Source organism: Anser brachyrhynchus (genome assembly GCF_964034855.1).
Source record: "Anser brachyrhynchus genome assembly, chromosome: 3".
Taxonomy (NCBI): domain Eukaryota; kingdom Metazoa; phylum Chordata; class Aves; order Anseriformes; family Anatidae; genus Anser; species Anser brachyrhynchus.
Genome location: NC_137696.1, coordinates 44,044,545 through 44,067,129, shown reverse-complemented (window position 1 = coordinate 44,067,129; position 22,585 = coordinate 44,044,545). Strand labels below are relative to the sequence as shown.

At 39.8% G+C, this 22,585-nt stretch overlaps 1 protein-coding gene across 1 annotated transcript in view; it reads left to right on the top strand.

Annotated features, from left to right (window-relative positions):
- Positions 1-7,358: 7,358 nt before the first annotated feature.
- FMN2 (formin 2) overlaps positions 7,359-22,585 on the top strand; it is a 188,465-nt gene continuing 173,238 nt past the window's right edge. Inside the window, exons 1-3 of the mRNA XM_080585106.1 lie at positions 7,359-7,649; positions 8,300-8,404; positions 8,753-8,849. The gene's annotated coding sequence lies outside the window, so the exon portion shown is untranslated. The remainder of the gene's footprint in view (positions 7,650-8,299; positions 8,405-8,752; positions 8,850-22,585) is intronic.

Below are 22,585 nucleotides of genomic sequence, written 5' to 3'. Positions count from 1 at the left end.
TGATATCACCACAACAGTAACAGAGCTATTTTTGTTTTCTGTGCTTTTTTCTCTGATTAAGAGCTGCAAAGTAAAAATTAAAAGAAAAATCTTGTATTTCAGTCTTAATATTTTTCAAATACGATTATTGTGTATAAATGCAAGATTTTTTTGTGCAGATGACTCAGAAGACATTTAGTGCATATTTGTGCCTATTAAGGCTGGGCACTCCCACTCACAAGGCATTATCCACCTCATTACACATGCATTATCAGAACAGGTTTTGGTAACAAACAACATCATGTGCCTTCCTTGATAAATGGTGTGGGTGCCTTGGGAAAAGTTGTGTCAGATGTGGGAAATACATGACAGATGTCTGGGAGCTGCCCAGTGAGCAGCCTGGTGGCACTGATTAAAAACCCCATTGAATTGCATTAGCAAGCAGGTTTGCTACTGCCAAAAAGAGATGAAATCTCTTTTGGGGAGTCAGACACTTAGGACAATACCCAAAGCAGCAGTGTTTACATGTGAGCTGGGCAGAGGAGCCATTACACTTCCAAAATGAAGGTATCCATGCAACTGCCATGGAAGCCAAGGTTTGACCTTATGGGAACAGTGCCAAATGGTAATTTAAGCAGGTTTCCTCTGAGCACTTCAGAGAAAAATGGCAGTGAGTGAAAGCAAGCTGTGCAAATCACTCACCCGACCTGCAGCTACACCTGTGCACTGCAGTGAAGGTATTTCTTTGTGTCAGTCCAACTGAGACATGAGTTGGGCTGTGGGAGTTGCGTGAAGACTTCTGCAGGCAGCCCCAGGGGAGGGGCAGCAGGACAGGGAGAGCATGCTGAGCCTGCACTGTGCAAAACCTTCTGGCTTTTATCACTGCCAGCCTTGCGTGATAAGGCATGATGACTAATGTAAGCTCAAATAAAATCAATGTTCTTGTCCATTTATGGCTGTACTAGCCTCACAGAGCTCAGTAGTGAGGGAATATCAGCCCTGTCTAATACAAGCTTGTGGCAAATTACTTCACAAACTCAGGGTTCAAAATAATACTCTGTCACTAACACAATTGCACGGTTAATTAATAGATCTTAAGAAAAAGGTTTAAATAGAAATACATTTTAATACACTTTGCAATCAATACTTAAACCTGCTCAACTTTTAGAGCTCCGTTGATAAGGATTACACCACAAATCTGTTAAAATCTGTGCAGGTTAGTAGGAGTTCTCGATGATTTGAGTTTTCACTGTTTTGGTATCTTTCCTGAATTGTACAATAGGAGGATTCTAAAACACTTCTGTAAACACACCGGGGAGTTAGCTTAGTGTGAATTTTAATCTGATGTGGAAGACTTCAAGTTTTACCATGTTTTTGTAAACCCTTCTGTCCTATTTTTTTCTTTAGTTACATAATTGTGAGTGACATGACTTTAATTTTTCTGTTCTCAAAGTGAACCTAAAGGGAGAGAGAAAGATATAGTGGAAAAACCTTGAAATACCCCCCAAAGCCTGGAAATGCTGGCTAGCATAATTGTTCCAAGGTCAAATTCAGAAACTTGTCATTTTAATTGTATTCCTGCACCTGGGTATCTCCACGTTTAATAGAGTTACACCATATCCTATGTCCTCACTACTTCCGTGTCTTGAAATACTTGATCTTCACAACTCATCCCTGTCTGCATAACAAACTAGCAAAATTCTGGGGGAGATTTCCCATTACAGGGCAGTGAGGAGAGCCTCTGCTTCATGACACGCCTCAAGGTTTTAGTGCTGCTTGTTGGCACCAGCAGCGTCCAGACATGAGCTGGGTGGTTGCCAGTACCTGGAGAGACTTGATGTATTCCAGCTGAAAAACTGTGGGACAACTATTTTTAAAATATCACTTTCAACACAACGTAACAATGTGATCAGCTCTGCAGAAATCTCCAGGTGAAGAACAGCATGCAGGGAGGTCTAGGCTCTCTGCCCCTGGCCAGCTGCTGATGGGCTTGGCTCCCCTTCCTCCCTAGCTAGCATGCAAGACTGAGCTCAAAGGTCTTCCAGTTCCCCCACCAACTTCAGAAGGGGGGTCTTTCCCTTGTCTCCAGTGCTCCAGACCCTGGTCTGTAAGTCCTTTACACCCAGAATAACAATGGAGGAACCGTCCTAAAGTCTAGCAGGTTTCCTAATTCAGCTCTGGGTATTCACACATGTAAGCGATATACAGAATGAGGAGGGAAACCTTGTATTCCTAACAAAATCCGGATCCTGTTGCAATGCTCTGCTGGGTCTTGCCCAGGAGATAATTCCTTGGCTGATTTGAATGCAAATCACACTGAAGGCCCACAGTGTATGTCAGTGTGCCTGTGCCTGGTCCATCCATTCTACAGGGGTGTGCAGTCTTCATCTTTCTCCTTCAAGAAAGCTTACAAGCTTTCTTATGGCAAGAACATATCCAAAATGTTAAGTCTGACACTGAGACTAGATTTTGGTTTGTGTTCAAAATGTACGTATGACCTTAAAATGCATTTATTTTTAATAGAAACAGCCCTGCAGTTAATGTAGGAGAGAAGCCTCACCCTGTAAACCTTTGGTAAATGTGCCTGGCAGTCATTTCCCTGTGCCCACACATGCAATCTGCAGAAGAAATTTCAGGATCCCCCGTTCCTCCTGCAGGTAGCATTTTAACTTCAGCACAGCATAAATGTAGCCAGGCACAAACCTCGCAAGGCATGCTGTGTTCCAGAGAAGACGAACGTCTTCTCATAGGACTTGTGTGGCCTCTCTGCATACTGTACCACATCGCACTTTTCCAGCGATGTTGTTTTCCCTATCTTAGCGTGTTTCAAAGATGCTCAGAGTGCTGAAGGACCCTCAGGGAAAAGGCAATTAGCTGAGACAGTCATTGGAGCCTGAATTAAAGAGCAAGTCTCTAAGGTACTCTACAGATGGAAAAATACGTAATTTTCACAATATTTCAGTAAACCAAGTCTCCGGGCTATGTGTTTATGGACTACAGAAGTCAGATATTTCTCAGTTTTTTCAAGACCGCACCTTGCAGTGATTGTAGGGATGATTTTTTTTTTCAGTCTAATATTTTGTCCAAACACTTTCTACTGCAAGTAAGCTACAAAATGTCAGAATTATATAACCATCAATTTTGATGTACTAGAAAGGAAATAAACTTTAAGAAAGGTAGAGTTGCTTAAATGTAGGAAATTTACAAGGTGCTAGGCACACATAAATCAATGTACACCTACCCTTGAAATCTGTGTATGCTTTATAATTTAGTAAATGTTTTTCTACTTACAAGCCAACAGTGCCATCCACTGACTTCTGTGTTTTCATGCAGATATCTTTCAAGATGTTCTAAAACTATGTGATTATAAAAGCATTTTTGTGGATGCCTGTATGTTGCTTAAGAGAACAGAATCCTTTTAAACAAGACAACACATTAAAAAGCAATAGTAATAAAATAGTCTATTTCATAGTCTGTTAGGGTTTTTCACAGATTTGATCCTTGCAAATGCAGAGGGCTTCTCTGCTTTTATAGGAAGTTGGCCTCTGTAATTGCTGGGCGCTTTCTCATTCTCACTTGCCAGTGTCAAACAAAAATCTGAAGATCAGATGGAAGTGAAGGTCCTGGTTATAAAACATTATCCCTTACCCGTTTATCAGAGGCCCTGACTTGTGCTGACATCATGCACCACTGCTTCAACCTATGCTATGCCAAAGAGGGCACCCACAGGCCATGTATAACCTGTATGAAAACATTCGTGTGCCAAAGGCTGTAATTACACACACGCAGACACACATGCACACACTGAAGGCAAAATGTTTTGATCCAGGTTATAAAATCAGTTTCTACACTACAAATGGGAAGGTCATGCATTAGCGCTCACACAATTAATACTGTTTATTTACTTTTTCTAAAGGAAGCTGGGTGGCAAGAGGAATTATTTAACACTTGTTATCTTTTAAGCTTTTAATGTTTGTGATTTCAAATTGTGTTGTGTTGCTATAAGTGCTAGAAGCATATTTATTTTTGTTTGGTTTGGCATCGCTTTTATCATGTGAAGGCACAGATTACCACATAGGTACCTGAGATATGGATCTAAGGAAAGAGAAAACTTCTCATACAACAGTGAGAAGCCACACTAATTTTAAGAATGAAAGAAAGCTGTTCAAGCTACTTATGTGGTTACATTATACCTACAGAGTTAGATGGAGGCTAACCATTGTGCTACTGTTTTTCTGCAGTGCAGGTAGGGCCTTAAGTACATCTATTAACTGCAGGAGCAGCTCCATTGACTTTTGCTGTGTTACTGCCAAAGGCTCTTACGTGCATGCTTATTGCTCTTAGAGGCTTATATTTGCCTGGGGCTGCAATGTAAACTACCTCTTGTTCTTGTTTCCATATGACATTGTCATGAGAAGAAAGGAATTTTTCTGCAATTAATTACATTTGTAATAACTGCTGTTCTAAAGGGTCCCTTCTTCATCGCCTGTTAGAAGTCTGGTAACTTTGTATGGCGTTCAGATGATGTTTTGTATGTCATAGTAATAAATCAGAGACATCTACATTTGAAATAAAAGAGAGAATTTTGAAATATTCTATAAACAAATGAATGTTGGAATTGCGGGGGGGAGGGAGGGTGGGGTAGACAAACCAAGCAAAACACTTCTCTAATAAATAACATATTAGAGAAGTAGTTGGTTTCGCTTCTGGTTTGTTTTTTCCTTGCAAAAACTCGCAGCAACAAGTAGGTGGCACTGCGGGATCATCGGAGCCACGAGAGGGATGGGGATTTGCGCTCACTCGCACCGCCGCTGCGGGAGGAGCAAGAGCTGCCTGGTGCTGGCGGCAGAGGCAGACTGGCTATAAATAATGTTGCGAGGGAGTACAAAAATGCATCAAAATAGTTGGTATTTCAAATTTTTCGAAATTCAGAGTACATGAACAGATTAAGTACGCTCCCCTGTTTAAATTTATATTTAGGTTTCTACTATTAACTACATTTAATATATAGTTAGCTGAGTATTTGTGCCTATAGATCTATACCTGTCTACATCACGTAGCCTACCCAGCTAAAATACAAGTGTATGTGATGTTAAATAGTATTTATTCCTAAATTCTGCTTTTTGAGCAAGCAAAACACACAGTAACTCTTCAGTCAAAGAGGCCTTGATTGTGATTCTTGGATCATGGTTCTTGATGTGCAACTGATTATTAATGTAATAAGGGAAAAGAAGAACTATAACAGAGCTGCACTTACGATGGTTCATCCAGGGTTTTCTTCAAAGGCAGAACAGGAGGGGTCAGCATCTTCACAGTTTTTTCCACTCTTAGAAAAAGTGTGCATCCTATTACATCCTCCTACACTACACAGGAAACTCTCCAGGCTCCCATGCAGGAAATATTTAAAGCATGCATCTGAACAGGGCAATGTCTGAATCCCTGCTGCACAATGTGTCTCCTGGTCCAAAGCCTGTAACAATGTGTGCACAAACACCCCTTGAAGTGCAGGCAGGAGGGTGAGCGTGGCCAGAGCCAGCGGCTGCCCTGTGTGCTGGTTTCTCTCCTGCGTGTCTGTCTGGCCTGCATCCCCGCTCACTGGTGCTGGAGACTGGGAGCTGGGCTTTCACCAGGTGTCCTACATCTTTAAACGCCTTCTGTGCAGAGGTGGGCAGCAAGAGCACCCCTCACCTGCTTCTGCAAAAGGGCAAGCCCTCCTTAGAAAGCTGCCCTCTGGGAAGAGGACGTGATGCTCTGAATCCTAAGTGCACCTATCTCAGAAGCTGTTTGGGTACTCTTTCAGGTTGGGGGGTTCTGCTTATTGCATGGAGATGGGTTTTGTTCTGCGTTGAAGAACGAGGAGTTACCAGGAGCCTTCATCTTTCCATGTGCTCTGAAAGTACACTGGGCTCCCTGATGCATGCTGCTGGGGCTGGCTCACTAGGGCTTTGTAGAATTTATGTGGGCTGCTGACCTCAAGGAAGATCCCCCCCCCCCCCCCCCCCCCCCCCAAGCACAAATGCTATAATTTCAAAAATATTTATTTTAATACATATCTGTCCTTCGGGTTCTGCTTATATAAAAAATAATAAACTCTAACCTATGCAATCCATTTCTTTCTTCCCTGGCAGTAAATGATCATCATTTCTTTCACAATCTTTTTCCCCTGACAAACCCAAATGGCAGATGAAAACACTGCAATTTCTCAGCAGTCCCACCATCACATCTTGTCTGGTTGTTTGTTCATGTCCAGGTATGATTTTTTTCATATCCTTTTAACAGGGAAAATTAAATAAATATAAACCTTTTGAAACTAAGAGCAAGAGCCAAGAAGTGAAGAACATATAACTGGGGATTGGGGAAATAGAGTAGTTTCAAGGTGTACAAAAAGAGAGATCAAAAAAGAAGCCTAGGAAGGGAAAGCCTGGGAACAAGAAGAGACATATGGTGATTTTAAAAGCTGCAGCACTGACATCTTGCGTGGGTTTAGTGTTACACTGTGAGGTTTGCCTTAATGCTCTACTTTCTGAAGCTGGAGGGTTATATGGATGGTTATATGAAGTTTCATATTTGCATGGTTTAGGAGAGAAAAACTTGGTTCAAAATCTGGTATGTATTAATACAGTATATCAGATAAGGTATTTTTGAATAATAAAAAACAAATGTTCTCCCATATATTATAGTAACCATTCTAAAGAAACTGCCGACTTATACATTTATTTAGATGCAGAAGAAAAGAATATGACATTGAACAGTAAATCAGGCCTGGATACACGTGTAAGCGCCATCCTGGTAACATCACTGGAAATACTAATGGGGAGATTGATTCCCAATTTCAGCATTAGATTTTTAATTTGGTATGTAAGCCTAGCTCTACCTAATTGGTTTGCTCTATCAGTAAACATGACTGAGAATCCATGCCTGGGGACTATTTATTTTCCTGAGATGCTATTTTGCTAATCAAACTCTGCAGAAAAGCCTAACAAGCGTGTGTGAAAACGAAACAAAAAAAGCATTTATTTTATGAAAAAAAAACACACAAACCTTCACAAAGTCTTCCACAACTTAATTATGACTGCCTCTTTATAAAAGTGTATCTGAAAGTCACGACAGAAGTACCCAACCCAGAGCTTTTTTCTGCTCAACCAACCATCTGTACGCTTGCTGTAGTATGTATGTTTAAACAGTACTTGATTAAAAGATAAGCCTAGGAGCTGACGTACAGTCTCACGCTGGGGCCATCACCTTTATTTTTATGGATGACTTGAAAAGCTTGTAATTATCTCTGTTCACCAATAGGAAAACAGAATTCATGCACTGGGGAAAAGCCTGCCACGTGTGTGTTCATGATATTGCTCTTTGGGACAAAACACTGAAATGATTAGATTTGTGGTAGAGGACGATGTTTGAAAAGATGAATAGAGGAATAACTGGGCATTTTGTGGTGTTGCTGTTGTTTGAAATAAGGTATTAGTCAGTGCCTAAATAGAAAGGTTTACTTTCAATTAACGCTTTAATTAGCATGCAGTGTCACAGGTGCCTGCTGCCTTCATGACGTTGCCTGCACCCAGCTCCTCCTGAGGCTGCTGTCCCTGCCCAGGACACAGCAAGCAGCAGGTGTGGGTCTGCACCCCATGAGCTGCCGTCGGCCAGTGGAGCCAGGCCAGCATGAGGTGAATTCTGCTGTGGTGATCTGAAAACCTTCATGTACTTGGGGAAACTTATGTTATTTGCCAGTGTTAACGCAAGAAGACTTGGGATTGTGGCTCCCAAGCTAGCTGGCTCACCAGCCAACAGCGCACGGCTGTGGCCCATGAAGCTGTGTTACATCTGCTCTGCCTACAAACAGCTCCAGAAGTGGGTGCCAGTCCTCATGGCTTCATGTGCCACCAAGCAGGCAGGAACCTGCTCTTAGTAAGGAGGCAAGAAATCCACTGCCTGGCTAGCATAGCTGCCAGTTCCACAGGAAGGCTTTGGTAGCCTGAAAGTGAGTGCAGTGGCTCCCTCCGCAGCCCCTCACATCGACGGTGGCCAGGCCTTTCCTTGGCCAGGGTGGGCCCTGAGCCCCCACAGCCACATCTGGGCCAGGCCGGGGGAGAAGGCCACCAGTGCCTGAGGGGGGCATCTGCTCGCTTGAGGTTGCACGGAGGAATTAACCTGGTGTTTGAGCACCGTGGCAGCTGTCGTACTCTCCTAGTAAGCCACTGGCCACAAGAACATAGGCTTTTCATGGAGCTGAGCCTCACAGCAGCCCAGAGGGAAGGAGCTATGCCTGCCCTCAGGCCGCGGGCCTGGCAGGCAGTGCTCCTGTCCACCATTTCAGAGGAGGGGTAGGGCTGGCTTGCAGCCCTCGGAGAAGACATACCTGGGCGGAGCATCTTAAAGCTGAAACTTTTTCTTCTGAGTTCTTCATGCTGAAATCCAGAGGGTATGATAACTATGTTCCTCTATATTTGGAATTGCACTTTTTAAAGGAAAAGCTAAATACTATAACTTTCTATTTCTCTGATATTCACCAGTCAGTTCCTAACCGTTATCTGCTTGACAGAGTTGTCTGGTACCCACAAAGCTCTGGAAAGAAAAAGAAAAATCCTCCTTTTTCCCCCTTGTAAAGAATTATTATACAAATGCTTCTTGGCAGCTGATGATAAGAGCATAGCCTGTAATACATTTCTCCAATTAATTTCAGGCAGAAAGCCAGATGTTACTGCTATTCAGTTTGCCAAGCCTATAGGAGTGCTTAGACTTTTTTTTTTTTTTTTTAAAACCACTACAGGGGTGGAGGGAGTCAGCATTAAACTAAGTCTTGCTAAGCATTTGATCAGGTACAAGGTAAAATGGAAACAACAGCCTCCTCACCAATTCTTCTGAAGGTAAGTCTTCTGCCATTTTAGTAAATTCCTCAGATTTGTAATGGGCTAGCATGTAGTCTTAAGAAATGTATCTTTACATTTTCATTTAAATCTGAAGTAATCAATTTATTTATTTGTTAATTTTATGAGCTACTCTAACTCGTAACAGAGATAATGCTGGCTAAAACTTATATTTATGCCAGAAAGAGCTCTCCCAAGAAGCATTCTGCAAACAGAAGCAGTTGTTCTTTTAACCATGTTTATACAGCTAACGTTTTCCATCTTCAGGGCAGGAACCTTTAAACTGGATGCAAAATTTAACTTGCTTTATTTCAAACTAAAATACGTGGAGACTATTGAGTTCAGGAATGGGAATGGTTATGGAAACAGGTCATTTATGTGTATATCAAATTATCCATAAGTTGGTGAGGAGGGAGGAAGATGTTCATAAAAACAAACTTTGGCGGGTTGTCTTTTGTTTGTTTGTTTGATTTCTCTTAATAAGAAACTGAATCCTGAGTGAAGAAAAAGACCTGAATAGGCAGGGAGTGGCATGCAAGCATACAAACTGTACATCAAAACAACATGCATTTATAGGTAGTAAACTTCCAGGTTGGCTGGTTGGTTTGAAAGGTAACATAAGGAAACCTGCAATGGTACCCATAGCTCCAGATAGGCAGGATATGATTTGGTAACAAAATGTTAGGAGACTGTATCTCTGTGGCCACCTGCCTGAGGAGTTTTATTTCCCTCTCTTACACAAGGAACAGTTAGAAGGAGATAATTGTACCTCCTGGAGGTAATTCTACCTACTGTTGTTTTACTTGTCCTGAAGCAGAAGTGCAACTTTTGTGCAACTTGTGCTACTGAGCAGGTAGAGCTTTAGGCCTTCCTGAGATGTGAAGTACAGCCTGAGGACCAGCTGGGGATCCCAAAACAGGGATATAGCTGTGGCACAAGTGACAGGCTTCTTCTCAGGACAGTGGTTGTCAGTGACTTGACACAGGACTCAGGCTGGAGGCAGTTCTTCTTCCTTAATGGCTGGGCAGCTTCTGGCCAGGTCCTCCTTCTACCCACACGTCTGCCTTTGTAAAAGGGACACAAGTAACATCCACAAGATTTCTGCTGTTGTTGCTGGGCCCATCCCAACTCATACATTTGTTGAATATGCAAAGTGTTGCTTACAAGTTCAGCTATGTGAATCACCAAGGATCTGCTCAAAAATTATGACATGTTCAAATCAATTTTCAACTTAAACTGTGAAGGTTTCCTAATCCTTGCGATTGTTAGGAGACCTGTGAGTTGTTTTCTGCAAAGTCTGCAACGTTATTTTCTCAATGATAGTTTTATCTTTTCATCTTCTCTTTATCTTTTCGCTCTTTCTCCCATTACACAGACTTCTCTACTTCAGAGCATGCATAAGGGAGCCAGTAGGGAGAGTATAAAGGCTTGGAGTATATTCACTGAGTTGCACTTCACTTCTGAGTTTAGTTATATACCCCCAAAACTGGGATTATGATTCTCCTCAGGCCTACATATGTAGAAAAGACAGGAAATTCCTCATGCCGCTTTTTCCTGCAGCTGACAGCAGCTAGCAAAGCAGTGAAGCTGCTGTTTCAGGCTAATACCAAGGACAAGATTTGCATGCTTTCTCAGTAGTATAGAGTTATGGTAGACATATTTCTTACTATTTTTCTGTTCCTGCAATTTATTTATTTTTAAATTTTATCTTTTGAGTAACCACGTGCCCTTTCAATAACGGTCCTGTCTGTCCCAAAACCTGTAGAATTCTGGGAATTCAGCTTCATCCTTTAATACACAGAGTATGATGTAGAGGCCAAGTTGTTACTCTAATTGCTTTATGACTCTCTCTGTCTCCGTACAGTGTGTGCTATCTCTGTACAGGATATCATAAAATTTAATAACATCCATTCAGTGTTCTGAGGATGCTTTACGTCATATAAAAAAACCCTACTTGTACAAAATATCTATCTTAACTTACTTTATGCAGCATTCTGCAGGACTTCTGATGAAGCAGTATGTTCAGCAATATTTCAGAAAGTGAGTTTGAAATAATGATCAGAAGGTAAAATAAAAGCTAAAAATTGAAGAAAAAAATATTAAGATATATTATTTATTTTCCCATGGGTTTCTGTATAAGACAAACTCATCTTACAAAGTGTGCACACACACACACACAAAAAGAATATTATGAGATTTTCTTTTTTCTCTCCCTTTCTGCATAAGGGGTAAGATACACTTCTGAGCAGCAATAATGGAAGTGCAGACCTTCTTGTTGCTCCATAATTTGGCTTTTGTCCATTTACTTTGAGTGCCTCCACTGAATTATGATCAACATATACAAAAATTAAACATCTTAAACTATGCAAGAACTTCAGTGTCTGAATCACCACAAATACTGGCACATCTGGCACATGACACATCTAGAAGAAGTGAGAAATCAGATCAAATACTGTATCACGGGATTTGAAAGCAGGGAACAGCTTGCTATATGCTGAACTTTCAAAAAAACTAAATTGTACTTATCGACTGTATTTCCTTATATTCAAGCTGTTCTGTTTGCTGCTTTGTAATCCTGAATCAGTGATGTGCTACAAATTAAGGTTCTTGTATCTCATGTTGTGTGGTTTTCTATCCTAACCCCCCCCTTTTTGGTAATAGGAGTAGGATTAGCACTTGGCTGGCAGTTAACGTTTCCTTCAAATTCAAATTAACTTTTCATTTTCACTACAAGTAATTAGCTGTAACAATCACCTTGTCTGAGATTTTCTTAAAGAAAGCAAAGTTCTGACTCCATAACATCAAGAAACTCTGCAATGTTCTTCACAAAAGCTGTTGTACCTCATGATTTGCTTCCTAAGAAATAAAATTTCTAGCTTGCCTTCAACAGTTAGTGGGGGAAAAAGGCAAAAGGCCCTATTCTCATCTCATTTCTTTGAAATGAGATACTACTTTGTGGGGGGGGAAAGGGGTGTGTGTCTTACTTCTGTTCCCTAGCATGACTTTTGGCAGAGCAAAATGTCCTCTGGCTTCAGATGTTGATCGTTACCATTTCCTAGACAGTGCTACTAAATGTCATGACTTCACTACATATATATTTTTTTTTCTCTGACAGATAGAGACAACAAATTAAAATCCACTTTCCTCTCTTGACTTACTAGAATTTGCAGAAACATGTTTGTAGCAAAACACCTCAATAAGGGAGGCTTTCTTTGTAGGGCATCAATTTTGATCAACCATGTTTCAACATTAATACAGAATGATTTGATAATTGGAGGAAAACAGGTTCAGGAGCACTTACTCTGACTTGCAGCTGCAGTTAAATAAGCTCCTGCAGTGCCAACAACACAAATTCTAGTCACGTGTGTGCCTCAGTAAATGATCGGTGCATAGACCTCCTTTGAGCACTGAAACCTGCACCATAAGTTCAGGGGAACCCGTGCAGTCTGATAGCTGCAGTGGAGGAAGATCTGTAGGCTGGTGAGCTGGAGCATGTTTAATCTCTAAGTTACTGCTATGACTGTTCTGCAGCCAAAATTAAGTCAAATGGAAATTTCTCCCTTCAATGCTTTAAAGCTTTCTTGCAGGTTCTTTTTTATTATTATTTATTTTAAATAATGTTTCTGGCTCTAATTTACTGTAGCTTCTTATCTCGTTTGTTTGCACTGTCTTCCTTCTTCTAAATACCTTTGTATCATTTATTATTTCATAAGATGATATCATGAAATAATCTCAAATGGTGTCTTCACGATAATCCTGTTAACCACTTCAGATCTTCAGCTTGTTTTCTTGAGGTCAGTGTTAGCCTGTCTAAACTTCTGAATTTACTGAGATTTCCTCTTTCATGAAAAAATTTCATCATCTTTTTTGTAAACAGTATATGGTATGTTTGTGTCTTTTTCTAATTTACGTGAATAAATCACCCTCTTCTTCTGGACTGTGGAGTTTTTAGAGGGTTATAATGCTCCTGTTCTGTCTAATTCAGTAGCTTAATGACGATGAAGTCAACACGGCGGAGGATAAAATGATGAGCTACCTTATGTCTGTTCCTTTAAGAGCAGTTTGGAGAAGAAATCTCATGAAGGATGACTAGGATGTTCCTATGGCTGAGCTTGAAGGCTGCTGGAATTCTTCCTTCTGGATTTAAGGAGTTTCACAGCTGTTGCCTGAAATTATATATATTTTATACATTTTATTATATATATATATTGTATATATTTAGAGGAAATCTACATTGTTTAACTGTATTCTAGACTGAAAAATATGACAACAAAACAGTAGTATCGTCTCATACTTTCAAACCACATGAAGCTCACTTCCTCGTTCTACGTAGGTTTTGGGATGTGTATACAGGCTTATGGTGGGTTTAGTTTTGCCCAAGCATTACACATCTTTCAGGAGAATGTTCTGAGGAAATTACAGGATTACAACTCTCTCAAGCTTCAGACAGACCTACCAGTGTAGATACTACACCACATGGACAGGAGCTCTTACCGAAACTCTGTCTACTGCATATCTTTGCACCTGTGCAGAACACAAGCATTGTGGCTTTGTAGCTCGTGTTCATTCACTCTTAACATTATTGTGTCTGAAAAAAATAAAAGGGGGGGTTTCATGACATAAATTCATTTTCGAGGGATTTGATCACTAAATTAGATTGCCATTAGCTTCTGAATGACAACAACAAAATTCAGCTAGGAGTATCCCTTAGTAAATTCCTTTGCTTCTTTCCTTTGACTGTCCACACAAAACATATAAAACCAATCCATTTCTGACAAATGTTGAATGGATTTAATGTGTGAGTATGATACGTGCAATCTGCCCAAAATTTGGATGCCTGACATTCACAAAATGTAAACAGACTTTACTTGCAAAGCATGCATTGGACAGCAGATGTTTACTAGCTGTGTTAGAATGACTGCTTTGCAACATGCACACCTATCAATTTTTGTCATTTCCAGCACACAAACTTGGCTTGCTATCATTTGGTCATCTCTTCAGCTGAAGGTGCAAGTGCTGTAGGAATCATGCTAATGGGGAAAGAGTAAAGAACTATGGCTTCCTTTTATTGTCTGCTTCCCCTTGGGGGAAAAACAAACAAAAAAAAACTACCTCTCCTAGAATAGTGCAAAAGTTATAAAAATATATTGTTCATGTATTGCTCTAATTCACCTAAGTTTAACTGCATTTGAGTTATTTCTTTTCCTCTCGCTGGTCTCAAGAGGTAGGTGATTTAGAAAAATCTGAACGCTATTGGTAGGCTTCACAAGGTCTTGTGTGTTTGTTGTTCACTTTACAAGCATGTAGAAAGAAACCAAGTAAGGTGGGAGGAAGGGTTAAAATAACCCACGTGACTTCAGTTTACAGAAGTATTAGAGTCTGTCAGATGGTTGGAGCCCATTACCTCTTATCCTGTAATACAGTGATTCAAGGGCATAGCTATTCCCCTTGAGGTCACCTTCTGAAGAGGAGACATCTGAGAACGATATGAGAAATTGGAAAAAAAAAAATGAGAGCTAAACTCTGTGTCTCTATTACCGTAGTCCTGTGAAATGTAAGCCACAAATATTGTCTTTTACCTGATGGAGACCTCCTTCAAATCTAAGACGATAAAAACAAATCCCCTTACAAAACTGAAAAATGTGTTTAAAATAAATGCAGAGAGAGTTGAGAATTTACTGGAAAAGTAGGTGTTAATCCCAGATTTATTCTATCATTTTTGTAATTCAGGGTTGGAATTCAACCCATTTAATTTGTCAAATTCTAACATCCATTTAACATCAAAAAGTCAGATTCCTCCCTGATTTGCACACAAGTCCTACTTCAGTGAACTTGCAAAGACATGAAAGTCAGGACAGAACTGTATTTGGTTTGCTCCTTAATGTACTATACAGCTATGTATCATGTTACCATCAACTCTTGCATTATGCTACTGTTCTCACAGATAACATGCATACCATATTTTCAGTAACTTTTTTGATAAGCTTTTTAAGCACTGAAATTTCTCAAGGCTTTTATGATTTTTTTTTTAAACAACATTCCTGCAAATGTCAGTGCCTGTTAACATCTGAATCAAGCTGTTCCCAGTTCATGTGACTGGAAATGGTGCCCAGAGCAAAAAAGCCAGACACTGACTCTCATATAAGTGTAGTCTGTTTGGAAAAGTTACTACTGAACACAAGTAGAAGTCGCTGAATCCACTTCAGAATACATTTTGGCAGGAAATAAGGTAAGGTTGCATTACGACCTTTTTATTATTATTATTTTCACTAGAGGTGTGTTTTAGAAATGGTCTAACATGAAAAACACGATGAGCTGCTAAATCAGAATTCTGTCTGGACACAAGGCTAACTGGCTCGCACACTGCTGGCAGTATCCAAAACTCTTCTGGGATTATATTGGAATTGTCTCACAGAAAAGAAGGCATAATTTGGGGTTTTAGCCTATAGCCACCCCAGGGAGCAGTTCTGAATGGCCTTATGTTCTTAAGAGGTTTTTCACTCTCTAAGGAGAAGGAATGCCATGCGGTAACCAGCTGTGTGTAAGAGTAAAGGGCATTTATAGCAATGAAGAATGAAAGAGAGGAATTGAACTCTGTGCACATGTGAATTAGACTGATTTGATGTCTTGTAAGGGTGGCATCAAAGACTGAAAAGTGTACCGGTCAGACATGGCTGGACTAAGAGCAGCTGCAGACATACGTATGCGTTTTACCTCCAAGAGTGCTACTGTAGCTAAGCATATTTCAGACATAACACATTGACATATGCACATACTTTCAGAGAAATTGAAAGGTCTAAAAACAGCAGAAAATATGTAACTGAGTAACTGCTCATGAAGCTCCTAGTCCAGAGCAGAAAAGCTTGTTGTAAAAAAGTTGATCGTACTTACAGGCTCATATGGGTAATCTAAGCTTCATCTGTCATTTAGGAATAATTCTTTTTTTAAACTAAGCCCTGGAGAGCCTATGCCAGGTAGTTAGGGTGCATATGGTGTTAAGATGCTCCTTTACTGAAGAAGCAGCGATAGGAACAGTACCTCCCCCGCCCTAACCTCCAGCTACCTTTCCTTGTTGTTCAGTGAAGTCACTCAATGCTATTTGCATGCTCTGGGGCTATGTGGAAACAAATGTGGCTGCTTAGCTGTCTCCCTCCCCAAGGTGGCTTTGAGCCCTAATGCTATGGGGAAACCTGTCAAAGCAGTGGCTACAGAATACGACAACTGCAGTCCTTTGCACTCTCCCTTTTCTTCTCTGCCTTGCTTACTGTGCGTGCTTATGTAGGAGAGAAGAACAGCACAGAAAAGCAGCTATACCATACCTCCACTGCAGTCACAGGAGGTTTGCTGCTTCATCAGCACGTGTTCTTAACGAAGTACAGGGCAGGGGCATCAGGCTGACCGCGTAGCACTTGACTTACTAATATTCATATGACCCAGGCTACCTGCTTGATTGGATGTGTTTTTTGTTGTTTTCGTTGCCATTTTTTTCCATTTCTTTCATCACAGAAGTTTTTTTTTTTTTTTCCCTTTTCTTTCCTGCATGCTTTCAGTGGGCGTGACGATAGAAAAATAAACGCTCAATTCATTTCACAAAGGATGCTTATAGCATGCTTGCAAAATAGCCTTGGTATAGCGTCAAGCAATTTGTATTCACCCCAGCTATGCTGGATGTGGATTTTGATTTAAACAAAAGTCCTCCAAGAAAAAAGATGAATGTGTTAAATAAATAAATAACAGATAACGAGGTGTTACAGCGGTTCTTGTTCAATCTTCCAAGATTTACAACTGATCTCCCTCAGATGGATTCTTATCATTTCTAACTGATACAGATGTATGAGTTGTCTACAAATGTCATTGGGGGTGATCTTAGAAAGACAAGAAGCTATACCCTTAGTATTTAAAAATAACCAGCCAAGTAGGTGGCTTAGTACATCAGACCCATTTTATCTGGTTTGGGATGATAAATGAGGTAACAATATAAACCCAGTTTCTGTGGATACTTCAAGCAGCAGAAACAGTATAAAGTATGTACAAAAGCCACAAACTGTTGAGATAGCTAATACCACGCAGTCCGGTTACATGTGTGCTTGTAGAAACCGCTTGTGCTCAAGAATACAGAATTTAGGAGTATCTTCTGTTCAAGATTTTACCAAAAAAAAATTGTTTTAAAAGAAGAAAGTGAAGTTGAAAGCACTTTCATGTAGCCATTAGAAAAATGCTTCTATAAAACAGAAATTGAGATGTGCTAGGCAAAAAATACATTTAAATAGTGAGATTAACATCTTAGATGGCTCTGAAATAGTCTTTTAATCAATTCCAGTTATTGAAGTTGTATGTATCTCAGTTTTAGCCATCAAATGACAACTCAACAATACCCTTAAATTCAGCAGTTTTCAAAGTACCTCCTACTGAACTGAGACCCCCACCAATGATTTTTGCAGAGACTTTACAAATATACACCCCTCTGACCTGGATCAAACATATTTTTGCATTTTGAAGCATAGTAAGAATAGAATCCTTTGTTCTCTATAAAGTCAACAAATATTTATATGCTCAAAATTTTTAATTCTTACTGAGAGTTTCTATGATGATGTCTTCACATCTGAACATAACGTAGCACAGTTTCATTGTGTTGAATCAGTTTCTCTCCAATACATTAATTATTACATTCTGAACCGGGTGTTTCTCTGCTTCATGTAAAAGCCTGGGCTTTTTCTATCTTTTCCATTGTAGCTTTATTTCTTCAATGTTCTACTCTGTTGTACAGCAGTTTTACCTGCAGGCTAGCATTTAATGGGAAGTTTAAAATGATGTTCTCTAAAGCTGCCTTTACACAAACCCATTATAAATATTTCAAGGCACTCTTTCCTTTGCACTTATTTTCATAATAGAAGAGAATGTGGAATGAAACATAATCAACAATGAATATGAATAGCTCACAGCATACGCTATAATTAAAGGAATTTTAAAGTAACTTGACATTCTATCTCTTTGAAACATAAGATATGCTACATGTTAATATTTGCATTAAGAATAATTTTCTAGGTCAGGAACGAGATACTTCTGCCTTTTTCTGTATGCCTCCCTTTGAAATCAGCAGGCGTGATCCCTTCGTTTCAAGCTACACCAGCTAGAGTATAAAGGGTTCTAGGACACAGCTGGAGCAGACCCTCACTGAGGGAACAAGGCAGCTATGCCAAGATACATGTATATTATAAATAAAGAAGGCTTGTCTGTGGGTTTTGCCCTAGGACTTCTCTGAAATCTTCCATGTGTTTCAGGCTTTAGTTGGCAACAAAAGCGGCATCATTAATAAATTATTTGGGCTTATGTCAATTTAAGGAACTGTAACTGCTGACGACTATAGGAGTTGAATTAAAAATATATGTTAAAATACATATACATGGAAAGCTCAATCATTCAACTTCTATTTATTATAAAATCTTAGATCCTGCATACTTCTAAACATATGTTTACTTAAAACTATTTCCAATTCCTGCTTGTGTTGCCAACCTTGAGAATCATGGTTGAGAGCAATGCCATCTGACTTCCTCTCTAGGACACAGCTGGACTTTCACATCAGAGGGGGAAATGCTAGGCTGCCAATGATGCAAGTTTCACACAAATGTTGGGCTGCTTAGAACCCTATTGTGGTATTTAAGATATTTTGGATTCGTATTGAGTTAGGGGGCACAGAAGAAGAATATTTCTAATCAGATATTGACAATGATACTGGAAGAAGAATAATAGCATCACAAATAGTCCATAATGGGGGTGAATAACAGTAAACTCAGTGAAGAAGAACAGATATATGCAGGATGTATTGTCTGCATACATGCAGTCAAACTTTCTCCTCCTTGTTTCTTAGCCCGATGTAAGATACTTACCTGACATGATGCAAATGAGTGTATTTGCTAATATTCCTCAACACTGCTCATCTGCAGTTCTCTTTACTCTATGCCCTAGGTTTAAAAAAAAAAAAAAAAAAGGCAAATAAAAAATCCTTGTCTTCTGCTATCCTTACAGAGTGCTTAGTGCACAGTGAGTCCTTGATCCAGATTAAGGTTTATCATCGGTATAGATCCTGTGACCAGAGTTGCCTTCAGATTTGAATATGGCTAAAGGCTCTTGCCACAAAAGCAGCAACAGTAAGGGTTGAAAATAAAGCTTAGTATTTCAACACAAATAATAATATGTTCCTGCAATAGAGTAGGAAAAGAAAAAGAAAAGTCCAGCACTTTGGTATCCACAAGGCAGCAAAGGTGTCATGCTCTTTCCTCTACAGTCATTGAGGCTTGATGTATTTCAAAGGAAGGAAAGTGTGAGGCTAACATCTAGGCCCATTGTCAAGTCACCCAGGAACTAGAGAGTCAAGGCAATGATGATGTATTACAGAAAACACCGATCTGCTATTTGACTTCAATTTTCCTTCTCTAATTCTTCCTTTACCTTCCTTCATTTCCTTACAATACTGTGGTGTGAATGAGCTTTTTGTTTTGTGTTTATACCACGTGTGATATGTATGCCCTACATTCTATCCAAAGCTTTCCTTTCTGAAGCTTCTTGCCTTTTGCTTTGAAATTGCTACCAGATTTATTGTTCTTTCCCTTCCCACCTTTACACTTCCTAGTGTTGTACTGTATATATGTATATATGACCACTGAATTTTACTGAACTAGGCTGTCTGTCTTTTCTGTGTAAAGAATACTGCCTGAGCTCATAATTTCTAGAAGTAATGATTACTGATGTTTGTACATGAAATGCATTTTCCCTGCAATGTCATGCAAAAAACAAAAGCAGTGAAAGGCAGGGGGAAGTCACCAAATGTAATTGAGTTAATGAGGTTATCCATGTGAGTCTACTTAAACTGTAAGCTTTCCGTGGTAGGAACAGTGCTCTTATAGCATTTTGCTCAACGTTTGGTACAACTGGTCCCAGCTTTGACTGATGAGCCTATGAGGGCAAAATGCAGCTAACATGATAGTGAGAACACCCTGATTACAGCATTAATTATTATATATTAATTAAATATTAAATTATTACAGCACAAGATTGTTTAGTGGTGTAAAAATCAATCAATCAATCAAACAAACAGAACCTCATGTCTCAGGGCATACATTAATCTGGATGACAGACTTCAGGAATAAACGTTCCCATTTCTTACCTCCATGGTGTTTCTTGCACCTTTGTCTGTACTGATCACAGTTAGAGGCATGGTGTTGAACTGCACATACAACCAATCCAAATTCTAACCCCACCCCACCCCCCCTTTTTTTTGAAGAAGATGAAACATCGTGAAGTATTTCAGTAGCTGTGAATATTGGAAGATTTCTGACATGGAGGCAAATAAATAAAGCATCACATGTCAATGAATAACACATTTAAAAGTCATGAGTCTCCTTTTACTTTAGGCTACACTAAATTAGCTTAACACTACTTTAGTAAAGCTAAAATTTCCTGTAATACTGCCCCAGAAAATATTACACTGGCTCAGAAAAGACCATAAGAATTTTGTGAATTGAACATTTGATCTTTTTTCCCCAGGTGGTGTATTTTCCTTACTGCTGAGTACATTATGTACCAAATAGAAAAAAAAGCCCTGTAAAGGCATAATTCAACTTTTTTTTTTTTTTATGAACATATATAAAGAAGATAAACTGCCATTTTGACCTCTTTAGGCTAAATTTAGGACTTCTGCTGAGCATTTCAATTGTGTTTACTTGATCTTCTCTGTACATAAGTGAAATAGTAATTACATATCTCATGTTATTTGAGTGAGGCTGACCAGATTCAATGTTGGGAAGGACTTGCTTAATTTTCTAAATAATTTTATGTAAGCTCTTAATATGACGACATTGGCAAGGGTGGGGACAGAGCATAATAAAACATTAGCTGGAAAGTTTGCTTGCCAACTGTTGCATAAATCAATGCTTTGGTATTACTTAAGGCTCCGGAACAATTTTCCTAAAGTGCTCTAGACTGTGACATTTTAAACTCAAATGTTTTAAGAGAAATTAAGATCTTGAGACATGATGCAAACACTGTCTGAATTATAACTCCCCAAACTGTTTGCCATCTTTTCTCAGAATTGAAGATTGCAGTAGTTAAATGTAATTGTTTTTAATCTCTTTTCTGTATGTTTTCCCAGTGAAAATTATCTATAAAAAGATAGGGAGGCAAATATTTAATTCTTTCCTTTATGTTTTTCATAGAATCATAGAACAGCCGAGGTTGGAAGGAACCTCCAAAGATCATCAGGTCCAACCTTTCATGTGAAAAAGGAGCATAGATGAGATTATCTAGCATCCTGTCCAAACAGATCTCGAAAACCTCCCATGCTGGGGATTCTACCACATCCCTGGGAGGTTTTTCCAGTGATTGATTGTTCTTACTGTAATAAGTCAAGAAGAAACCTCTCCCAGTTTAAATTGTACACACTGCCTCTTGTCTTTTCCACGTGGCTCCATATGAAGGGAGAGCCCCTGTCCAGTGCCCCCCTTTAAGCACTGGACTACTGTGGTTAGGTCCCCCCAAGCCAGCTCTTCTCCTGGGTGAAACAACCTAACTCCTTTAATTCCTTCAGTATTTCCTTATAGGGCTGGTTCTCAGCCCTTTGATCATCATTGTGGCCCTTATTTGGACCCTCTCCAGTCTTTTTGAATCTTTTCTGAATTGTGGGGATCAGAACTGGACATAGTACTCCAGGTGTAAGCGCTGAGTAGGGTGGGATGTTCACATCTCTATCTCTGCCAGTAATTCCCACGTGGATGCAGCCCAGGATCCAGTTTGCCTTTGCTGCTACAGCAGTCCCCTGCTGACTTATGTTCAGCTTGTTGTCCACCAGGACCTCCAGATCGCTTTAGACAAGGCTGCTCCCCAGTGACACAGATCTAAGAGTGTACTGGGAAATTTGGCTGTCATTCCAGTTGCAGGACCTTTGTACTTCCTTTGTTAAAATTCATACAGTTTTTGCTTGCCTGTCCTGTCTTCCAGCCTATCCTGTAAAATGGTTCTTCATTCTGATGTGCTCACCTCACCATCCAGTTTACTGTCATGAGCAAACTTGGTGAGGGTGCTTCTAATCCTATTATCCAGAACACTTATGAAGACGTTGAACATCTTGGGGCCCAGTATTGATCCCTGAGGGACCTCACGAGTGACAGGCTGCTGAGATAAAACCATTTTTGACCAGATCTGTTTGGATTGTGACACAGAAGAATGGAACCCAACTCAGGGTTCCCACAAAGGTGAAATGAATCTGCTGTTAAAGGAAGTTTTCTAAGAATTGCAGATAAAATAGTTGATGAGTACAGAATGTCTTTTAGATGGTCATTCATGTCTTGCCAATACTTGAAAGATATGGGCATTAATGATTAATAGTGTTAACTGAGAGTCAGGACACAGGAGGAAAAAGGAAAAGAAATGATAACATCCAAGCTGCAGACCTATGAGATAATTTCAATATACTCCTTACCCACAGTAAAGTGATGTTTAGCACTGTGTGCTTCCACTCATTATCAGCTATCTCTTAAGAGATGGAAGTTCCTCCTTCCATGATAGCCACAGATGTGAGTTTTGGTACAGTAAAGGTCTTGGATTAAAAGATAAAAAGAGAGTTATGTGATGATACACCATTTAAGGGTAGAAAAATAACACACACGGGATGAGAACAGAAGGAAGAAATGGCACTGAAGAGGAAGCTGAATTAGAAAGTGGCAAACTAATATAGGTCTTTG